The sequence below is a fragment of the Phyllopteryx taeniolatus genome, chromosome 8 (genome assembly GCF_024500385.1).
Source record: "Phyllopteryx taeniolatus isolate TA_2022b chromosome 8, UOR_Ptae_1.2, whole genome shotgun sequence".
NCBI classification, from domain to species: Eukaryota; Metazoa; Chordata; class Actinopteri; order Syngnathiformes; family Syngnathidae; genus Phyllopteryx; species Phyllopteryx taeniolatus.
In genome coordinates, this window is record NC_084509.1 from 24,667,032 (window position 1) to 24,682,774 (window position 15,743).

Genomic DNA, 15,743 nt, shown 5'->3' on the forward strand with positions numbered 1-15,743 from the left:
GACATTGCCCATGATCCCCTGTGCAGTTCTTTCAGTGGTGCTTCTCAGACCGGCCCACTCAATAAGGCCAGAAAAACAAATACACTGTTTCATACTCTCATGATCCCCTGCAACATCACCATCACAGACAGGAAATCTTAATCGAGTAACGCTTAATGTCTTTATCATTAAAAGTGCTAAAAAAACACACACACATCCATACCATGTCTGTCATGCATAAATCCAATGCATTATTTCCTAGTATTGATACAATCGATTGATTACCTTCTAAAACGATGTAAACTGATATATTTTCATCCCGAAGGCTAACTGCACATCAACGAACTCAGCTGTCAAACTCTTGAAGTTTGCAGACGACACCACAGTCATCAGCCTCATCAAAGACTGTGACGAGTCTGCGTATCGACAGGAAGTGGAGCAGCTGGAGCTGTGGTGCGGCCGACGCAACCTGGAGCTGAACACGCTCATGACTGTAGAGATGATCGTGGACTTCAAGAAGTATCCTTCGCCACAGTTGCCCCTCACGCTGTCCAAGTGACCTGTGTCAACAATCGAAACCTTCAAGTTCCTGGGAATTACAGTCCCTCAGGACCCGAAGTGGGAGACCAACATCAACTCCATCCTCAAAAACGCCCAGCAGAGGATGTACTTCCTGCGGCTTTTGAGAAAGCATGGCCTGCCACCGGAGCTGTTGAGGCAGTTCTACACAGCAGTCATCGAATTAGTCCTGTCTTCTTCCATCACAGTCTGGTTTGGTGCTGCTACAAAAAAGGACAAACTCCGACTGCAACGGACAATCACGATTGCTGAAAGAAATCGTCGGAACCCCCCTACCCACCCTTGAGGACTTCCAAAATCCTCTTGGACCATCCACATCCTGGTCACCACCTCTTCCAGCTCCTTCCCTCAGGTAGGCACTATCGAACAATGCAAACTAAAACTAGCAGACATTCCAACAAGTTTGCCTCGCTCGCCGTTAACTTCTTAAAGAGTTAACAGAGAATTCCATTGTGACATGCAGCCAATTTTGTCTTGAGGTTGTTGTCACATCTCTGTTGGGCCAATTATACACCATTAGTGCACTCAATGTAGTAGTCTCGCCACGTTGCACTATTTGCATATCTGTATCTCATGTGCTTGAGAAGTATCTGCACAATTGTCACTGTTCCAGAGCTTGTTGCTAGTCACTTTAAACTGCTGGCATTTCTTGAAGTCACTGCACCGTTTGCACAATTGTCACTGTTCCAGATTATCGCTTTATTAGTCATTTCAAACTCCTCTAAATTGCTAGAGGGGTCTGCATCATTTGCACAATTGTCAATTACTTAAAAAAATAAAAAAAAACAATTGTATCAGCATTACCACATTACCGAACAACTTTTCATTGCTCAACCCTGTACTGTGTTTTATGTTTTTATATCTCAAAAGTATTTTTTGTCCAATGGCTGTCTGTTGTCATACTAGAGCGGCTCCAACTACCGGAGACAAATTCCTTGTGTGTTATTGACATACTTGGGAAATAAAGATGATTCTGATGATTCTGATACTGACAGATTGATCCAATATAAATCGATACATTGATATAATGAATGAATCATTACACCCCTACTTATAACCTTTTTTTTTTCAATTGTGACCATGCCTTAAAACTATTCATGTTTCATGTTCCAGTATTGAAGAAGCATTTTAAATATTGCCTCAATGTTGACAAAGGTTGGTACTTTGTTGAAACCTCTTTTCCTCAAACTAATATATTGAATGTACACTTTTGCCCAAAATGTCAGAGGTGCCTATATTTGTGCTCCATCAAGTACTTACATATGGATCGCATCGTTTGTTGAAGACACACTTGCTCCAGATACAGTCTGAACCTCAATTTGAATCGGCACCTGGCAGATTTGCATCGGGTTTTCAAGGCGCAGTTTATTTAGAGTCTCAAAGTCGCCTCTCCCACCGGGGTTGTCTCGATCAAACCACGGAGTCCAGCATTCTGGTTCTGTTATCCAGGAGGCAGAAGGTGGAGTTGGTTTGGATGTAATGGGACAAGATTGACACAATTGGTTTGAGACAACACATGGATACAAAAAAAAAAGCAATTTGTGATTAAAAAACATTTATATTCAGTAGTAGATTAGAGGTCTGAAAATGTGAAGCTCATTTGACCAATGGGGAAAGGTTTAGCATATTCCAATACATGTCTGATGAGATATCTCAATTAGATATTTATATATTGATATACTGTATACTCTTATGTGAGCCCAACCATGCCTTTTAAGTTTGGCCTCGTACCTGAAATGCAAAATAAACAAAATGAGTAGCCTGCTTACGATTGCCGCTGGCTTGCACGTGATTTCCTAGAAAAAAATAAATGCAAAAAATATCTTTTAGTTTTTTTGTCAATGTGTTAATTTTTTATTTTTTTTTTGAAGCTCTGGCGAGTGTGTGTGCGTGCGTGTGTGTCTGTGGATACCCACTTGTGCGTGTGTAAATAATGTGTGTGACAGATAAATGTGCAGGTGAAGGTTAGAGTTCTTAAAAAAGATCTTACCAGCATGCAGGAGCGCAAGTACGATACCCAACTGTAGGGGGAGCATGTAGTATTATGTTATATGTAATGTCACACTCCATGTTTACATTGGGAAAAGGTTTACGCATACCCATTTGATCATCATTGGCGATGTCATTTTTCACAGCAAGGGGAGGGATTTTCCTTGGAAAAAAAAAAAAAAACATTTTTAGCATTCACGAATTCACAACTGCGAGCATACAATTAATTTTCAAGAAAGGGTTAATTGTACAAATTATAATACATGTAAAGAAAACATTTTGTATTGCTTACAGTACAGGATGTTGCTGTAGATGTCCTGTGTCGAAATTGGAAAATTTTGCTGCCTTAAATACTCGTTTGGGTGGATCCATTTTCTCCAAAAAGAAAACGACTCCTTGGAATTCATTGAGCGCACATGCAATTAGAGATAATCAGAAGCTATTTAGTAATTAATTGCAATCATTGTCCTTGAAGTTTTAGCATTACTCCACAAGATTGGAATTTATCATAAATTATTCTGGCATTGACTTTTAAATGCAGAAAAGGACGGAAAATATATGAGGCGTTCAAGCTCCCTGCGATTGGCTGGCAACCAGTTCAGGGCGTGCCCCGCCTCTCACCCAAAGATAGCTGGGATAGGCTCCAGTACGCCTGCGACCCGAGTGAGAATAAGAGATACGGAAAATGAATGAATGAATGAAAAGAGGGTATATAGAAAATAATAATAATAATAATAGATAGTAATACATAATCGATTATTGTAACAGAGTCAACGTATCAATTCTTCTTCACATAAATACTCAAGTAAAAGTAAAAAGTACGGTGCATTTAAAGTACTCTGACAAGTTACGATTTATTCAAAATGTTACTTGAGTAAATGTAGCGCGTTAATACCCACCTGCGGTTACAGGTGTTTAACTGTGCTCGGCTCTTGTTATTTTGTAATTAGTTTAATTGTCAAAACAGAGCCGCCCTTGACCAAATAATGGTTCCACCCAAATTCTCTTTTTGGTCCCTCCCATGTGTTTAAGGATTCAAATCACTCCTTTGAACTTTGATCACAATGTTCCAGGTAGGAGCCTCCCTTTCTCAGATTTTTGGCAAAATCACAGGGTTGACGACCATCCAGCCATACTTCCATTTAAAATATTCGGGTACACGTGGGTCGCAATCTCAATCAGGAACGTCACATAGTAAGTGCTTCGCCCCCCCCCCCCCCCCCCCCCCCCTTTAAACTTAGTTACTTTTGACATCAAGTAATCAGTAAACTAACTAAGTTACTCAGGTAACTGTGGCAACACTGATTACAAAAGTATTCACTGCCTTGAGAGGGAAATGGCTGCAGGCTTGGATCCAATATCGTAACATTAATTCAGAGAAAACGGTAGGTGACTACTCCATTTAAAAAAAAAGTTGAAAAGATGAATGTGCCTTTGTTAATGTTACATTTAGGCCAGTGTCAAATCTCCCATTTTTGGGGTAAAATTCTTGAAAAGGTTGTAGCAGAACAGGTTAATGATCATGTGGCCTCTCGCAATCTGTTTGAACTTTTTTCAGGATTCAGGGAACACCACTCTACTGAAACGACCCTTGCAAAAGTGACAAATTATCTTTTACTAGCTATGCAAGGCGACAAGCGACAACACATCAATATGGTTGTCTGTTTATATGTGCCCTGGCGACCAGTTCGGGATGTACCCCGCCTCTCGCCCAGAGTCAACTGGGATAGGCTCCAGCACACCAATGACCCTTGTGAGGATAAGCGGTACAGACAATGTATGGATGTGTAATCCATGGTAATGTGACCTCTGAGTATTATGTTACTTCCGGAGTCCCACGGGGATCGGTGCTTGACCCTCTTTTGTTCAGTATTTATATGCTGCCGCTTGGCGATATCATTCACAAATATAAGATTAGCTTTCACTGTTATGCCGACAATACCCAACTATACGTGGCATTAAAACTAACTAACCCACGTGATTGCTATTATCTTAAGGCATGTCTCATTTCGATTAAATAATGGATGTCATGTAACCGTTTGCTTCTTAACACTGAGAAAACTGAGCTGTTGATTATTGGCACCACTCTGTTTAAGGACACCACTCTGAGTTTTGACAAAAGTACCATTACCCAAAGTGACTCAGCAAAAAATCTTGGCGTTCTATTTAACCCAACTCGCTCCTTTCAAATGCACATTAATAATATTACCAAAACTGCCGTTTTTTCATCTTCGCAATATCGCTAAGCTCATCGGACCATCTAATCCGCTAGTGATGCGGGGATCAAAATCCATGCATTTGTCACGTCTCACCTTGACTAGTGTAACATGTTGCTTTCTGGTCTTCCCATGTCTGAGTATTAAAAGCCTGCAATTAGTACAAAATGCTCCAGCAAGACTTTTGAGAAGAACGAGAAAGTTCGATTATAATACTCCGATACTGGCCATCTTGGATTGTCTCCCGGTCCACTAGAGATGCAATTTTAAAGTTTTGCTACTTTAAAATTAAAATATTACATGGCTTGGCACCCTCCTATTTCATTGAATTAGTGGCATGTTCCGTCCCGAAACCTGCGCTCGCAACACACTGGCCTTATGGTGAGTCCAAGAATCGGAAAGAAGTCTGCGGTCTCTAAAACTCATTTTTGTCGTGGGCCACATTGTTGGTACGGTTTCCCTTCAGAGAGTCGTTATGACCATGAAACCATATAAATGTTTCATCGCCTGATCATACTTTAAAGATATATATAACAAAATAATGGATAACTAGTTTTCAAATCAGAAGTCAAGGATAATAGTTTGTTCAACAATTGTTCAAGGTGGTGTAAAAAGGGGTTTGGTAACAAAAAAAAAAAAGTGCTTGCAATATCTCAATATTTATTTTATATTACGATGTGAAATTTTAGGACACATTTGAACAAGAATCATGGAAGTTGACGCAAATGATTTGCCTTTGCCGGGTACATAAAATGAAGTGAGGGGAGCCAGATGTAGACCCCGGGCTGCAAGTTTGACACGCCTGCTATTTTGGATTTATTAAATCCACTACTCATTTCATGTGAGAGATTTTCTAATCGGGCTCCAGTCCTCTGGACTGCCCTACCCGCGGATATTAGAGCTGCCACCTCAGTTGAAATGTTGAAATCCTGACTTAAGACTTATTTTGAGACGTTAGCATTTAGTTAAAGTACAGGCCGTGTTGGCGAGTAACAAATTACATTTTAATTACAAAATTTAAGCAATTGAAATCCGTTATATTACTGGAAGAAAGTATGTAATTAAATTACAGTTGCTTTTGGAATTTTCGAATTATTATTATTATCAACCATCAGCATAGTGTATTTGCTTTGTGTTGTTCTCTTGGTCAGTTTGATTTTACAGAGAAAATACTTTAATTTATTTTGCATTGAGTGTTGAAAGTCTTGAGTGAGAAAATGTCTTGACATTGTTTGACGCAATGAAAAACGTTACAGTAAGTGCACTGTGCAGCTGTTGTAAGAGCAAAAACGTCACTGAAGTTCAATCTTGCGTAGTCTTGTGTTATATTGTCTTTGTGTAGTGTAAAATATTGCTCAAAGATTTTAACTCTATCAGGTGATAAAACATGAAAATGGTTAACAGTTGAGATAGAGTGGGTTTTTTTTTCAAAATTAAGAAAAGGTCATCAAAATCTCATCAAATGTAATTAGTTATACACCTTTGATAAGCACCGAACACTGGGATAAGATCTGAGGTAGACCACTTCCCTGGAGTCGTTGCTATGGATGGAGGATCCTGCTCCCACCGACCGGGCCAGGTCCAGAGGAAGAACCACTTTCCTGAAGGCACCTCATCTCTTTCAATGGACTTTTATGCTATCTTCATTAACATTGTATAGCACCATACTATGTGATAAATTTTGCCCACTCAACATCCAGTGCAGCCTGGTGGACTCCAGAAGGGGATCACCCTTCACCCCCCGTGAGTTTTTCCTTGCCCGATTGGGTGGTTTAGATTAGGGGATGTCGTCAATCATTGCCAACTGTGGGCCTGTAAAGCCATTTGAGACTCTTTTGTCATTAAGAGCTATAAAAAACAAACTTAACATGACAGTGAACTTCAACTGGGAGTGGCTATAAACAGCTTGAACCCTCTTTATTTGAATAATTGATCATTAACTTCTGCTTGAAAGCCACGTGCTGGAAGCGGACCAAGCCCTGAAGTGTGAGCTCGACAGGAGGAATGTGGAGGAACATTTCTTGAACGATGATAAGGACATCATAAGTGATACAACATTCCTCAACAGGATAGGCTTGATTAGCTGTGTACCACCCCAATTCCAATGAAGTTGGGACGGTGTCTTAAACAAATAAAAAGAGAATACAATGATTTGCAAATCATGTTCGACCTATATTTAATTGAATACACCACAACGACAAGATATTTAATGTTCAGACTGATAAACTTTATTGTTTTTAGCAAATAATCATTAACTTAGAATTTTATGGCTGCAACACATTCCAAAAATGCTGGGACAGGGTCATGTTTACCACTGTGTTACATCACCTTTTCTTTCAACAACATTCAATAAACGTTTGGGAACTGAGGACACTAATTGTTGAAGCTTTGTAGGTGGAATTCTTTCCCATTCTTGCTCGATGTACAGCTTCAGCTGTTCAACAGTCTTGGGTCTCCGTTGTCATATTTTACGCTTCATAATGCGCCACACATTTTCAATGGGAGACAGGTCTGGACTGCAGGCAGGCCAGTCTAGTACCCATACTCTTTTACTACGAAGCCACGCTGTTGTAACACGTGCAGAATGTGCTTTGGCATTGTCTTGCTGAAATAAGCAGGGACGTCCATGAAAAAGACATTGCTTGGATGGCAGCATATGTTTCTCCAAAACCTGTATGTACCTTTCAGCATTAATGGTGTCTTCACAGATGTGTAAGGTACCCATGCCATTGGCACTAACACAGTCCCATACCATCACAGATGCTGGCTTTTAACTTTGCGTCCATAACAGTCCGGATGGTTCTTTCCCTCTGGCCCTCACCTCATCTTTGCTTGTGAATGACTGAGCAATTCAGGGAAGCTCCTTTACCCAATCATGGCACCCACCTGTTCCCAATGAGCCTGTTCACCTGTGTGATGTTCCAAACAGGTGTTTGATGAGCATTCCTCAACTTTCTAAGTCTTTTTTGCCACCTGTCCCAGCTTTTCTTGAACGTGTTGCAGCCATAAAATTCCAAGTTAATGATCATTTGCTAAAAACAATCAAGTTTATCAGTTTGAACATTAACTATTTTGTCTTTGTAGTGTATTCAATTAAATATAGCTTGAACATGATTTGCAAATCATTGTATTCTCTTTTTATTGATGTCCAACACAACATCCCAACTTCATTGGAATTGGGGTTGTACTAAGTAAGAGGAGTTTTTAAATTAAAAGCCTCCATTTTCCCTCGTTTTCGAAACGCCGACGCCGCGATCGTTCTTTAAAACTTTATGCCTGGTATTTTTAACCAGTTTTGGGATTTCCAATGTGAGACTGACCGGAAAGCGGCGGCACTGCTATAGAGCAACACCGCCACCTTCCGCCAGTAAACGTGCACAACACCTTCTGACGAATTAAACTGACAACCGTTTACAGGAACCACAGTTAATTAACGGATTTCTTTTACAAAGTGGAGTTTATTAATTAATCGCTTGTCTGTTTTAATCACTCTGGGTTTTGATTTTTGATTGAAGGAAAACTTCATTTGATTTTTTGATTTTTTTTTTTTAAAACATTTCTTTTGGGATTTTTCTTTTTATTTTATTTTCTTGGATTTGTTTTTTAATTTTGGGGAGGAAATTTTTTGGGGACAAAAATATTTTTTTCTTTTAATTTTTATTTCTTTAAATCGCTTCTTGTTTTTGATGCCCCTTCACTTGGCCTAAAAGCCACACCAGTACCAGCCATACAAGCAATCAATTAATTCACAAGTCTAATCATAAGTACATTTGAGATTTACCCAAAGTTAAATAAAACTTGTGAATCAGCTGAGCGCCTAAATCGCTTCACCAATTGAATTGACTTGCAGTGATAGCCATCACACACCGTCAAATCAAGTTGCTTAACTAAATTATAACTAACTACAATTTATTGACCCAAACTAAATAAATTAATTGGTTAAATTTGTTTCAAATTGAGTGTTTCGTCCACTCCACCAAGTGCCCTTCGCAACTATTTTAAATCACCAATTGAATTGCCAACTCTCACGTAGCAATTTAATTCAATCAAATAAATTTCGTGCGCATCGCTGGACGCCGTCAACACTTTTGTGCTACGCGATCACTGCTTCTATGCTCATTCTCAAACACCTTGAAAGTACGTGATCAACCCTCACACCGTAATTTGCGAACGCAATTTAAGGGTTTGACACATAAGTACATCGCCTATATTGTGCCTCTATTCCAAACTAAAAAAGACAAAAACACCCTCCCTCTAAAGTACAAGAATCAGGCGTTGTCTTTACAAACGCACCACCACAGATGGAATTAGAGGGAGTTACGTACAACACGCGTGAGACTGACACACCACGTTCTGGCGATGTTAAACCCGACAATCAAAAGAAGTCTCTTAACCAATCTCGGCCCGCGTACAACAATGGTCCTCGTAAACCAACAACGGCAATTCCACCAACAACGCCAATACCACCACCAACTCGGGTGGGACCACTCTGAGGACGGCGACCTGTCAGGCAGCACTCCTTCAAGTAACGACACCCCCATTGACGACACCGCCGAGTCGCTTCCCAAACAACCGTGCTCCTGATTCACAACCACACATGGAACGACATTCACATCCCCAGATCCACTAGGCTTGGCCTCTTGATCTGCTCCGACTTCCACGACTTCAATCTCACGGTCCTCGTGATTGGTCACCTTCCACTAAACCTCTTCCCATTGCCTAGCTCTGGTGGAAAACAAATCACTGTTCCTTCGCGACCCATTGCTCTCGTTCCAGTGGGACCTATTGAGGAGGTTGAGATCATCACAGTGGACCTGGCTAAAGACCAACACCTGGTGATCCATGCGCTCAGTACAATCCCAGTGGCACCCGAAAGTGCGTCTCCTGCGACTTCACCCACTCCCTCAAACCCATCGCGAACTAACTCGCCTGCACCGGAAACACCATGTGATAGTCGCCTACTCCCTTATCCCAACTTCGAAACTCACGTGCAGCAGATCCTCGTGGATGCTGATGCCCTAAGTTTCGATGACAAACGACAGTGTTTGCGGGAAGTGCTAACCAAACACGCCGTGTCATTCGATAAAGATTCACGAGACTGCAGCCTAACGGACTTGCACCTGGGCCGCACTCCGACCCATCGAATACAACCGCAACCGGTTGACGACCTTACAAAAGCACCTGCGATACCAAGCAGGCCCGCCAGAGGTCGCTCCTGTGACACCGGACTTGCTCTCGACCTTGTGAGCCCACTCGACCCCCTAATAAATACAAAAATTGCGCCCTTAGAAAAGCAATTTGTGGACTCTGTCCCTAAACAATGCACTGCATTTTCATCCATCACGGTGAGCTTCATAGTGACTTCTCTACAGAGCTGGCCTGCTCCGTCGATGGCCGCTAAGTCATCTTGCTTCTTCTGTGACTTTCACACATGCATGGCTTCGACAGCACAGGACATGTGGGTTTTGTCTCTCCTTAGAGACCTCAGACTCCACGTGCACTTCTTCTCTGGAACTTGCAAAGTGCACCTCCATGCCGTTTTTCCCACTTTACCCACCCACTTCTCCCTCAGGCCTTGCCTGGGCCCCGGCTCTTCTGGTTCACCTGCAGCATCCACTGGTGATGTGAGCCTCCTTCTGTGCTGGTTCCCAACCTTCCTCTTCTGTTCTTTTGATCTTTCTGTGGCTCGGCGTGAGCGGCAATCCTTCTCTTCTTCCTTCCTGCCCTCTGCGCAAGCTTGACTTCGGTTTCTCCTTAACTTTGCACCTGCGCATTCTCATTATCGTGGACTTAAGTTATTGCGCCTCCATGATGCGCACTTCACCGCCATTCGTGGCCTCATGATGCGAAAGGGGGGGGTCACACAAGGCTCCGCCCACGATGCACCATGCACAAAACGGAGGATGGTCCACACACTGAGACCGGACCGGTCAAGCAGGTCCAACCTCCGTGAAAGCATCCTTGCCATGCCAAGGGCTGCAACATGTCCAGCATATCAGATGCCCGACCAAGACACTGGTGAAACCGAACGCGCTCATCCACTGCAAACCAAAAACATAACGACCGTAATAACAGGTATCTGCAGCGCCCCGACCGGTGATGCGTGTAGCCTTAGTACCGTCAAGACACAACCTTGGGAAGCCCAGTCCGGAATCCCCAGACGTTTTGTAGGGATGCCCCCTACAAAACGCTTTGAGCACATCCCTATACATCCCTATATCCCCAAACAAATATGAACGTTCATCCAAAGAATTCCATACCGGATCGGTCGTGGCCCGGGTTAACAACGCCCACCACCAGCGCTGTCAACCTGCAGGGCGCCGTTGGAAATTCAGCTACTGTGGGTCGAAGTCAAAGAAGATTTTTAATTGTTTGTCATTTTAAATTGTACTCCTGCAATTGGCTTGGTGACTTTGACTGTTGGGACTATGACAGGAAAATCTCGGGAGTTGGTTGACATGATGATTAGGAGAAAGGTTGATATATTGTGTGTCCAGGAGACCAGGTGGAAAGGCATTAAGGTTAGAAGTTTAGGGGCAGGGTTTAAATTATTTTACCATGGTGTAGATGGGAAGAGAAATTGAGTCGGGGTTATTTTTAAAAGGCAGTTGTCCAGCTGCCTGGTGTCAACCGTCGAGACCTTCAAGTTCCTGGGAATTACAGTCTCTCAGGACCAGAAGTGGGCGACCAACATCAACTCTGTCCTCAAACAACATCAACTCTGTCCAGGACTCTGTCCTTCTGATTCTAATTCTGATTCTGAAAAAGGCCCAGCAGAGGATGTACTTCCTGTGGCTTCTGAGAAAGCACGGCCTGCCACAGGAGCTGCTGAGGCAGTTCTACACAGCGGTCATCGAATCAGTCCTGTGTTCTTCCATCACAGTCTGGTTTGGTGCTGCTACAAAAAAGGACAAACTCTGACTGCAACGGACAATCAAAACTGCTGAAAGGATTGTCGGGACCCCTCTACCCAACCCTTGAGGACTTCCACGCTGCCAGAACTAAGACAAGAGCATGCAAAATCCTCTCGGACCCTCCGCATCCCGCTCACCAGCTCTTCCAGCTCCTTCCCTCAGGTAGGCGCTACCGATCAATGCAAACTAGAACTAGCAGACATTCCAACAGCTTCTTCCTTCTTGCAATCAACTTCTTAAACACCTAACCTACAATTCCATTACAACATGCTGGCAATTTTTTGTCTTGAGTTTGTTGTCACATTTCTGTGGGGCCAATTATATATTACTCGTGCACTCACTGTAGTAGTCTCGCCATGCTGCACTATTTGCATATCTGTTGTTGACCAATACTGGCCACTCATGCCAGAGTAGCATCTGCTCCATTTGCACACTGACTGAGGAGTATCTGCAACATTTGCACAATCAACATTGTCCCAGATTATCGCGCTACTTGTCACTTTAAACTGCATACACTCCTTGAAGTCTCGACACCCTTTGCACAATGGTCATTGCACCGGACTATTACAATATTAGTTTTTCGATCTGCTCTAAGTGCTAGAGGACTTATTTTGCACAATTGTCAAAAAAATAAATAAATAAATGTACCGGCATTACCAGATAACTAGCAACCCTTTATTGCTCAGTGACTGTTTTTTGTCAATGTCTTTATGTTTCCAAAGTGTTCTCTGTCAATTGATGTCTGTTGTCGTACGAGAGCGGCTCCAACTACCGGAGACAATTTTTTTTTTAAATGTTTTTTGGACATACTTGGCAAATAAAGAGGATTCTGATTCAACACCACTTATCCTGGTTATGATCGCAGGGCACCTATCACAGCTGACTTCGCAGGGCACTCATAGACACAGACAACCATTCACAGTCACATTCACACAGTCACTGAGTGGGAACTGAACCCACGCTGCCCGCACCAAAGTGAGGCGAGTGTACCACGACACCATCAGTGACTCTTTGAATTACAGATTCTTCCAAAAGTTCAATGTCTATTAAAAACCGGTAAATAAATGAGAGCACCGCCACTAAGTTTATGGAGACCATTGCTGTGCCACAAACTGTGAATGCTGATGATGAACTTTTGGATAATTACATCTGTAAAATCTCAAATGTCATGAATGCTGTCGCTCCTGTTAATCTACAATCTAGAGGCGACCTCGAACACCGTGAAGGAGCACAATGATGGTAAAAACCTCTAAATCAAAGTGTAGGAAAACAGAAGGTAAGTGGAGAAAAAAGAAACTCCAAATGGACTATGACCTCTACAGACAAAGTCTTTGTAATTTTAACCAAGAATTAGTCAGGGCTAGACAGCAACACTTTTCTGAAATCATCAGTAAGAACTTCAACAATACTCGCACTCTGCTGTGGTTGACAAGCTCACAACCCCCCCCCCCCCCCCCCCCCCCCCACCACCCCTCCCCCCGAATCAAATAGCTCCAGAACTCCGAACAGCAGATGAATGCAATGAATTTGCTGGTTATTTTAGTGAAAAATTATAATCCATCAGGTTAAATATTAGCACAAATCAGCAAAATGATAAAATGATACCACATCTGAAGCCACCCAGGAAAAACTCTATTACCATGTCAGAAGTTAACAAAAAAAAACTGTAGAGAAAACGGTTCAGCAGCTGAAATCATAAACGAGCTGTTTTGACCATCTCACTTTTTCAAAGCTATTACGAAGTCTGTGCTCGCTGATTTGCAGCAAATAATTAATTGCTCACTTCAGTCAGGCGAGTTTCCTAAAGCTCTTAAAGTAGCTGCCGTTAAGCCTCTTCTAAAAAATTTAATGCTAGACACTTCCATGTTAAGAATGTATAGACCCATCTCAAATCTCCCTTCCATAACCAAGATTGTTGAGAAAGTTATTTTTAATCAACTCAGCAATTTCTTGAACTTAAATTGACTTTTTGACAAATTTCAATCAGGGTTCTGAACTTATCACAGTACAGAATCTGCTCTTATCAAAGTGCTAAATGATATAAGGTTGAATACTGACTCGGGAAAGGTGTCAGTTCTGGTTTTGTTCGACCTCAGTGCGACTTTTAATATGGTAGCTCATAATATACTGCTGAACATGTTGGAAACCTGGGTAGGACTAAATGGAACAGTCCTTAAATGGTCCAGGTCCTACCTGGAGGAAAGGAGTTATTTTATAACCATTGGAAGTGTTCAATCTCATCGAATGGCATTGACCTATGGGGTCCCTCAAGGGTCAGTTCTTGGGCCCCTCGTGTTCAGCCTGGATATGATACCCTTGGGTCAAATTCTTCAGAACTTTAATTTTGACTATCATAGCTATGCAGATGACACACAGTTATATCTAGCAGTGTCTCCAGATGACTACAGTTCAGTTATGGTGTTGTGTCACTGTCTAAAACAGATAAATACCTGGATGAGCCAAAATGTTCTTCAATTAAACCACAACAAAACTGAGACAGGCACGGTGGCCGGCTGGTTAGATGGTCTACCTCACAGTTCTGAGGACTGGGGTTCAATCCCCGGCCCCACCTGTGTGGAGTTTGCATGTTCTCCCTGTGCCTGCATGGGTTTTCTCCGGGCACTCTGGTTTCTTCCCACATCCCAAAAACATGCATGGTAGGTTAATTGAAGACTCTAAATTGCCCGTAGGTGTGAATGTGAGTGTGTTTGGTTGTTTGTTTATGTGTGCCCTGCGATTGGCTCGTCACCAGTTCAGGGTGTACCCCGCCTCCTGCCCGATGATAGATGGGATAGGCTCGCAGCACTCCCGCGAGCCTTGTGAAGATAAACGGCTCAGAAAATGGATGGATGGAAAACTGAGATAATTGTTTTTCGCAATAAAGAAAAGAGAATTGCTGGTAGTAAATACCTGGAGTCACTCACTTTAAAAATCAAAGACCAAGTCCGAAACATTTGTGTTCTGATAGATCCGACCTGACTTTCAACGTTCATATCAAATGAATTACTAAAATTGCCTTCTACCATCTGACGAACATATCCAGAGTGAAGGCTTGCATGTGTCAAGCAGACCAGGAGAAGCTCATGCATGCTTTTATCTCAAGTAGACTTGACTATTGTAATGGTCTTCTGACTGGACTCCCTAAAAAGAGCATTAAAAAGCTGCAGCTCATGCAGAATGCTGCAGCTTGGGTTCTGACCAGAACAAAGAGGTCAGAGCATATTACTCCAATTCTTTACACTGGCTTCCAGTCAGCTTTAGAATAGATTTTAGATTTGCTTCTGGTCTATAAATCACAAGACGGTTTAAGTCCTGAATACATGAATGAAATGCTAATGGAATATAAACCCAGTAGGGCTCTGAGTTCGACAGACTCAGGTCAAATAATGACGCCAACAGAAGTGACATCAGCCCCAAGTCTGCATGTTTTTAAATCCAGATTAATACCTCTTCTTTTTTCCCATGCTTTTTAGAGCATTTCCACTTTTAAATTATATTTCTTGCACTGTATGCTGTTTTAATTGTATTTTTATTTTCTTTTATATTTTTTCTCTTTGTTTTAAATGTTTATAAGCTGTTTTTTTCTTTGTTTTTAAATGATTTTAATCGTGGAAAGCACATTGTGTATGTGTATGAAATGCGCTATATAAATAAATTTGCTTTGCTTACACTGGGTACGGAAAGTATTCAAACCCTCTTTGTTATATTGCAGCCATTTGATAAAAAATTTTAAGTTCATTTTTTTCCTCATTAATGTACACACAGCACCCCATATTGACAGAAAAAAACGGAATTGTTGGAATTTTTGCAGATTTATTAAAAAAGAAAAACTGAAATATCACACAGCCATAAGTATTCACACCCTTTGTTGTGACACTCATATATTTAACTGTCCATTTCTTCTGATCATCCTTGAGATGGTTCTTCACCTTCATTGGAGTCTAGCTGTGTTTGATTATACTGATTGGACTTGATTAGGAAAGCCACACACCTGTCTATAGAAGACCTTACAGCTCACAGAGCAAATGAGAATCATGAGGTCAAAGGAACTGCCTGAAGAGCTCAG